This window comes from Aythya fuligula, chromosome 1 (assembly GCF_009819795.1).
Source record: "Aythya fuligula isolate bAytFul2 chromosome 1, bAytFul2.pri, whole genome shotgun sequence".
NCBI classification, from domain to species: Eukaryota; Metazoa; Chordata; class Aves; order Anseriformes; family Anatidae; genus Aythya; species Aythya fuligula.
The window spans coordinates 69,955,512-69,963,409 of record NC_045559.1 but is presented as its reverse complement, the minus strand read 5'-3'; positions in this window follow the sequence as shown (position 1 = coordinate 69,963,409).

Sequence of the window (7,898 nt, the reverse complement as noted above, 5' to 3'; positions counted from 1 at the left end):
TCTGTAGCAACGCGCAGGTATTACTAACCCTGATCAATATTTAAAATCATAGAAGAAGGTATTGTATGTCCTCCCTACCCAGGGCGTTCTCCAGCAGCTGATAAGGTGACTTTCTGCTTTTATCATGGAGCTTCTCTGTGACACGAGAGTGTGAGCTGTCAGCCTGTCACCAGCTGTCACTGAGAACCTCTGAAATTAAATAAGGACAACTTATTAGACAAACTACATGTGCTAGGGACCAGATGTAATGGGCTAGAAAAGGAAAGAGATAAAGATTTTTTGAGAGAAAAAGAAAATTAAGAATCAAAGTTACATTTTTAAAGGAAAAATCTTAAAACTATTAAAATGCTGCAACATCACAAACTGCAGCAGAGTTGTCTTGAGAACTGATCCCATGATATTATTTTAAGCTGAGCGGATCTTGAATTGTCCTGTTTAGACATGGAACTGTGATATTTTCCCAGCATTTATAAAATTACTGTTGCCTGAAGCACACTAGATGGAGGTTTTGAACTTCAGCACCTACATAGCAAGATATCTTACCTAGAAAGCCAATGTTACAGAAAGATTTTAAGAATAAAATAAATTATTTCAATCCCCTCATGAGAGCTGATCTTGCAATCCACTGTACTCAGATACAATTTTTCCTCACATGTAAACAGGAATATGCCATTAATGTTAAATATCATTGGGAAGTTAATATTGTTACAAGGGAAAAGATCAAAGATGTCTCTTGATTTTCTTCAAGCCATTTAAAGTTTGCTGCCAGCTTTGCTATTCTCTAGGTATTTTCTTGAGACAATAGAGCAGAAAATAATTCTCTTATAGTTCAGTATATATTGGTCATGGGACAGACCTAGATTGCTGCTAATATACAGATATGAGCAGCAATATTAATCTTTTTGACAGACTGAGAGCAGCTCTCTCTGAAGTGTCAGTATTTGTATTGCCTCGTTTCTTACACACAACCATGAAAAGTTTCCATATTCAAAATGCTTCAGTAAAATGAAAATGTTATGAAAGTTTTAAAAATATTATAGGTATAATGAAAGATACTTTTAACTTCAAAGCACCAGGTACTGCTGATGCTAATGTCAAAATTATGTTTGTAATGTAATATTGTAATGTACTGTGTCATCCACAACCTAAAGCCCCTATACCTAGGGGTTGCATCTGACTGCTCTGCCATCAGAAGAGACTCACACCCATACTTTGAGTTATTTAGCCTCATCAAAACTGAGGGAGAGAGAAAAGTTTCCTTTGTCCCCTCGTTTTAAATTAGGGTTATTTTCTGTTGCTTAAACATCCTCTTGCATAACAGATAAACTTCCACTGAAGTACATAGAAACAAGTCCTCTTAAATTACTCTATAAAAATTTTACATGGGGTACTGGGGTTGTTACAATGTGCTCATTTCTTAACACCGGTAATGGTAAAATGGACTGATGTGCTTCTACATTAATCCTACAGCAGATAGAGAAATGCTTCCTTTCCCTCATCTGTTAACAACGAAAAACTGTAGGAAATAAACAATAAAGCAAAACCACAAAGCCCCTCAGCCAAGCTGACCTAAAGCAAGAAAATAACATCTGTCAGAAGTTCACTCCCTCTGTGTCATTTGTTTTATGGTGCTGAGGCTACCTTAACAAGTTACCAGCACTTGCCAATGCAGCCTTAGCTACTGGCTACCCAGCTATTGCAAACAAAACTGCCTAAAACACATTTGCTAGCCTGCTTAATCACAACAGGGGATCCCACAAAATCAGAAATAAAGCACAGGGGAGAAAAAAAAAAAAAAAAAAAAAAAAAAAAGGCAACAGTACCTACTCTCCTGTTGTGTGTCCCTCTATTCCTTTTCTTTGCTGTTCCTTCAGCTCCATATGGCAGATTCTCTGGATAGGTGCAGGCAGAGCTGCTGCCTGACTCTGCCTCATGGCTTATCAAGTCCCACCCTGACTAATGCAGGGTCCCTCCCTTTTATCTGCCGTATATGGCTGCTCTTGGAAAAGGCAAAGAAAGAACTGTACGACACTTCTGACAATTTATTTGTGCTTCTTCCTGTTGTCAAAACCAGCAATCACAAGCAACAACTTAATTTTACTGAGGATCATCTTGCCCACTCCATTTCTTATCTGCATACACTTAATGGCAACTAGTTAATATTAGCATTTCTTTACTTCACACCTTTTACAATTTGAATTTGGTGTTGGTTCAAGCTAGCAGGAGGCTCTGCAGCACCAGAATATAATATTCCAGATAGTACCAGTGGGCCATTGAAAAGGACTGATACCCAGTTGGAGCCTGAGAAATCCTCCACTAGGTTTTTGCTCATGGTTCCTCCTTGAAATGTTTTCCATCAATTAATAACTTCTCTGCTGTATTAACTTTTCCTGATGGTAATTTCCTAAATGCAAAAACTATTACCTAGTCTAACCTCTGACCTCTCCTGAATATAACTGTTCAAGTTGGAAATAATTAATCAAAGTGTGCAGGGGAAAAAAAAAAAATCTGAAAACAAACAAATCAACCAACCAACATAACCAATACACAACTTGGATATTTTATGGTTTAAAATCTGTTTATTCTGAGGGAAAAGTAGAATACATTTACAGCTTTAATGTAAATGTGGAAACTCAACATATGAGCAGCTGGTCTGAAATCACTGAAAAAAACAAAAAACAAAAAAAAAAAAAAGAAAATGGGACATCTGACTTTTATTTTTTGACTAGTCAAAAGAAAATGATTTCGTGTTTAGTTTTTAACAGTTCTCTCTGCACTTTTCCTTTCTGAACTCCAGATAAACACCTTTCTAGCAAATATGTTAAGAAGAGCAATCAGCCATAGGACAGTTTTCAATCCACGTAATGTGCACTATGAATACCAATATTTTTCATTGCAAGGACATGCTGAATATAAATTATCAAGACTTGTATACTATGATATCAGAAGGACGGCCAAAGGTGACACTGGGCTTCCATTCACTCTGAAACACTTGACAATTAAAATATATTGTAGCATTTTATAATATAAGGGATGAACTGAGGTAAATTAAAAAAATTACCTTTTATGCATGTTGGCAATAATTATTATTTTAGTAGATAGTCTCCAAGGATAACTGCTTGTCCCAGATTAGTATCTAACAGTTCTGTAAATTCCTCATTTCCATGATGGAATTGTTGTAAGAAATCAAGATTGACTCCTTCAGTTATGTAGATTTTTTCTCTGTTTGAAATGAAAATATTTTATTGGGAAAAAAAAAAAAAAAAAAAAAAAAAAAAAAAACACAAAAAAAAAAAAAAGAAAATACAGATTCTTCAATAAATGCTTAAAATTGACTGGCAGCTAGCAAATGTGATGCCCATCTACAAGAAGGGCCAAAAGAAGGATCGGGGAAACTACAGACCTATCAGTCTGACCTCAGTGCTAGGGAAGCTCATGGAGCATATTACCCTGAATGCCATCATGCAGCACTCACAGGACAACCAGGTGATCAGGCCCAAATAGTATGGGTTTATCAAAGACAGGTCCTGCTTGATGAACCCAATCTCCTTCTAGAGCTAGGTGATGCACAGTGGATGAGTGAAAGGCTGTGGACGTGGTCTACCTAGACTTCAGTAACATTTTTGACAATGTTTCCCACAGCATTCTCCTGAAGAAGCTGGCTGCTCGAGGCTTGTATAGGTGTATGTTATGCTTGGTTAAAAACTGGCTGGGTGGCTGGGCCCAAAGAGGAATGAATTCGAAAGCTGCCCAGCAGAAAGGGACTGGGGGATATTGGTCAATAGCATCTGGAAAGAGACAGCAGTGTGGTCAGGTAGCCAAGAAAGCCAGCAATATCCTGGCTTCTATCAGAAATATTATGCTCAGCAAGACTAGTGAAGAGATTGTCCCCTCGTACTTGGCTCTGGTGAGGGCACGCCTCGAATACTGTGTTGTTTTGGGCCCCTCGCTACAAGAATGATATTGAGGTGCTGGAGCATTTCCAGAGAAGGGCAACAAAACTGGTGAAGGGTCTAGAAAACAAGTCTTTTGGGGTGCAGCTGAGGTAGCTGGGGTTATTCTGCTTGGAGAAAAGGCTCAGGGGAAACCTTATTGTACTTTACAATTACCTTAAAGGAGGTTGTAGTGAGGTGGGGATAGGACTTTTCTCCCAAGCACCAAGTAATAAGACAAGGGGAAATAGCCTCAAGTTGCACCAGGGAAGGTTTTAGGAGAAACTCCTTTACTGGAAGAGTCATGTGGCATTGGAATAGGCTGCCAAGAGGAGTAGTTGAGTCCCTGGAGGTCTTGAAGAAATGTGTAGATGTAGAGTTTAGGAGCATGGTTCAGTGGTGGACTTTTCAGTACTGGATTAAAGGTTAGAATAGATGATCTTAGAGGTCTTTTCCAAACTTTCCACAAAGAATATATGTGTACTTCATGTAACTTTTTGGTACTTTATGCTGTATGTGCTTTATCCAGTACAAGGAGGGGGGAGATAAAAGCTGGAAGATAATGGTAAACAGTTGGCAAAGGAGTGTGATTTCCTCTATAGGAAGGAACTGTGAAAAGCATTCCGTTCCAGGACTTCTACTCCATAGTTCAGCCATGTTTCAAATGTATTGATTTCTGCTGATGCTATCACAGACTCTATGTGCCATGGGAAGTATACGTCACACATGTTTTCACAGAGCAGTGATCTGTATGGTTTAATAGCTATATGGTAAGGACAGTGCTGGCCCTGGTAAAAACAGATCTGATATTAAAGAGTTCAGGAGATCCATACCAGAAAGAAAATAATCCTGGGATGTCATGGCTTCAGGCATCACCATTCTTGATCTCATTGGGCACAGCAATAACCTTACATAGTGATGAAACAAATGTGACAAAGCATACAGCCTTGCTAATTATTCTGCCATTTCAGTAGTCTTTTGGAAAGAAGGCAATTGTTAAACAAAAATCTTGAAAATAAGTTTATATCATGAGTGTATTTTTTAACTTGGCATTATATGGTAAGTAAGAATATTTTGTTTATTGAAAGCCAGCAACACAGGGTCCTGATCCTGTTTGCCATTTTAGGCACTGTCATAAATCAAGCAATAATAGTAATGCATTACATGAGAAATGTTTTTTATAATGCTGGAGCAAAATTTTGCAGATCTACCTGGACCACAGAGAACAGCCTGGTGTGCAGTTCTTTGAGGTTAGCGTTATTTACTAGGTCAGAATTTTTAAAATAATTACATTATAATTATAGTATATCTTTACAGAAACCCATATTATTTTTAATACCTGAATAAATGGGAATAAAAACATTAAATAAATTGTATGAACTAAGGGCAAAGTATTTGATAATATGTTTATGTTGCATTAAATGAAGACAAAATTACAGCTTGAAATGTTGTACCTATTCTAGTTGATGAAGAGGTATCAATTAGCAGTCATGGAGAGCTTTCAAATAATAAGAGACAATATAAATTCTTTTATAGTGAACCTCAACTGTTACTTGACTCCTATCTTCAATTATATTAAGTGTCCTAGCATTGTTTTATTGGGTTTGTTTATATCATTACTGATGCATTAGAGGAGAAGGATACTGTTGTCAGTATTACTATAGTAAAAGAATGCCATTAAAAGTGGAGGTTTATGATAAGTATTTAAAAGATGGATAAAAATATAGTTATTGATTCAGGATAGACTTTTTTTTTTTTTCATTGGAACTGTGTGTTGTAATAGAAAAATATTGAAAGATAACAATGCTCTCTTAAGGATAAGTACAGTTGTGCACCATACGTTTATATGTGCGAGCTTAAAGTGTTGATTAAGATATTCTGTTAATTTAGTTAAAGATTTCTGTAAAGCTGTTTTCTGTAAGCTGTAGGCTCTACTACACAACATTCAACTGATTACCCAGGCCCCAGCAATCTTTCTTAAGGGAAATGTAATGTAAATACGCAATATGATCACTTCAGCTGATATTAAAGACAAGAAAACTATTCTGAAATTCTTCATGTATAATAATAGGATACAAAGGATGTTATTTTAAAGAGTTGGCATGTCATGTTGTGTTCCCCCCCCTTCCCACACACACACTAATAATAATACTGGCAGGTGTTTTTTTTTCTGCTTTTCTTAAATAAGAAAACAGCTCTGATTGGGTGGGCTATTTTTTTTTGTTTCACTCCAGTGGATTTTGTAGCCTATTCATATAACCCTGCATTACTTCTGCATCAGCGGTTTTCAGAGTATCACAAATATAAACAAGTGATAATGTGGTGATGAATAAGCTGAATATGATGAGTTCAGCAATGAAAATCTGTATCTGAGGCACTTCAGCACTTCAGTTCATCACTTCGATCTACTTTTGTCTACCTTGGAGAAATCTGTAATTTTGTTTAGCTTGACCAACCCAACACAATAAAAACAAAGAAATCTATGACAAGACAGATTGATCTGTTTAAAAAGTAGCTGTAAAAAGATTCTGCCTGGACAAAAATTAATCTAGAAGTCAGGATTTCTGAGATTAGTTTATTCTAGCAACTAACCCCCCCTCCAATGCTTCTTTAAAACACCCTTTTAAAGTACACTGGATGTTCACTTTCTTGAAGAAAATCTAATATGAACAGCAATGTGTTGAACATAGATTCCACTGAAAGCTAATGTTTAAACAATAATTGTGAATAACTGAAATGCTTTTTTTTTTTAGAAAAAGCATTAAAAATTTTAAGATGTTTTTAAAATAAATCAGTAACTTTTCATACTGCAGTCCAACACATGCAAGTGACCAATGCTAAAGTCATGAAATAAGAACTCCTAGTTAACATATAATACTTGCAGCTGGATCTGGCTCTGTTCCTGGCACTGTATGGTTTCAACAACAAAAGATCTCTCCTTATGTTATCCTAAAGATAAAATTAAATGTGTGTTCCAGCAAGAACAAGAACATTCTTTAACGAATATACAGCAGGACTTCAGTAATGTTGCCTAAATCATTGCTTAGTATTCATGAAATTCACTAAATATATTGTTATTATAACCAAAGATTTATCAAACTTTATATACAAACATTATTCTCCATTTCATCTTCTTATACACAAGCTGACTTGCAAGGTTTCTGTCATGAGGAAATAGGTAGGAGCATAGGTGTGTGTGAACACAGAAAGTGTTTCTCTGAACCTTGACAATGACATATCATTGTGAAGGCAACAGGGTGTGCATAACAAATACTCTGAGACTGAAAATGCAGCAACACTTTCTTTTAAATTGGAGAAGCAGGTACTATCTATAAGGGATATTTCTGAACCTATTATATGCTCTTGAGTGCAATATGCAGTGCTATAATCAGTGCTATATAGCCCATGTAATTAGCATGAAAAATATATATTCTGTGTTTCCAGAGGTATGTATGTGATTCTTATTATTAATATTCAATTTTGTAATTCAGGATAGATTTAACCTCTTGGAGCACTCAAGCCCCAGTCCTCTCTCTGATGCCTAGCTCTCATTGATCCTTAATCGTCTTAGCATTAGAATTACCTTTCTGAGAATTTGAAGATTTATAAACTTCAATTAATTAATCTTAGTTTCTAGCAACTACTAGACACTTATTAAGAATTTCTGCATTTCTTGTCTTTCTACCAGCTTTTGTTAGCAATAGGATGGATATCCCAGAATCGAAATTTTGTAAAATTAATACAAATCTTGCAGAAAGTCTATTATTGAAAAGTTTGTATTGTAATTAATTTCAGCTATTAACAATTTTCCATTATTGAGTGCATGTTGAACAATGATTATGTTACTGTTGATGAAATAACTGTGAAGTCACTGTGAAATGCTATATTAAAAATCAGAAAGGTAAACAAAATTATGGGTACGTGGTAATTTGAAGCAAATAAAGCCAGAAACCTTGATTGTGACCA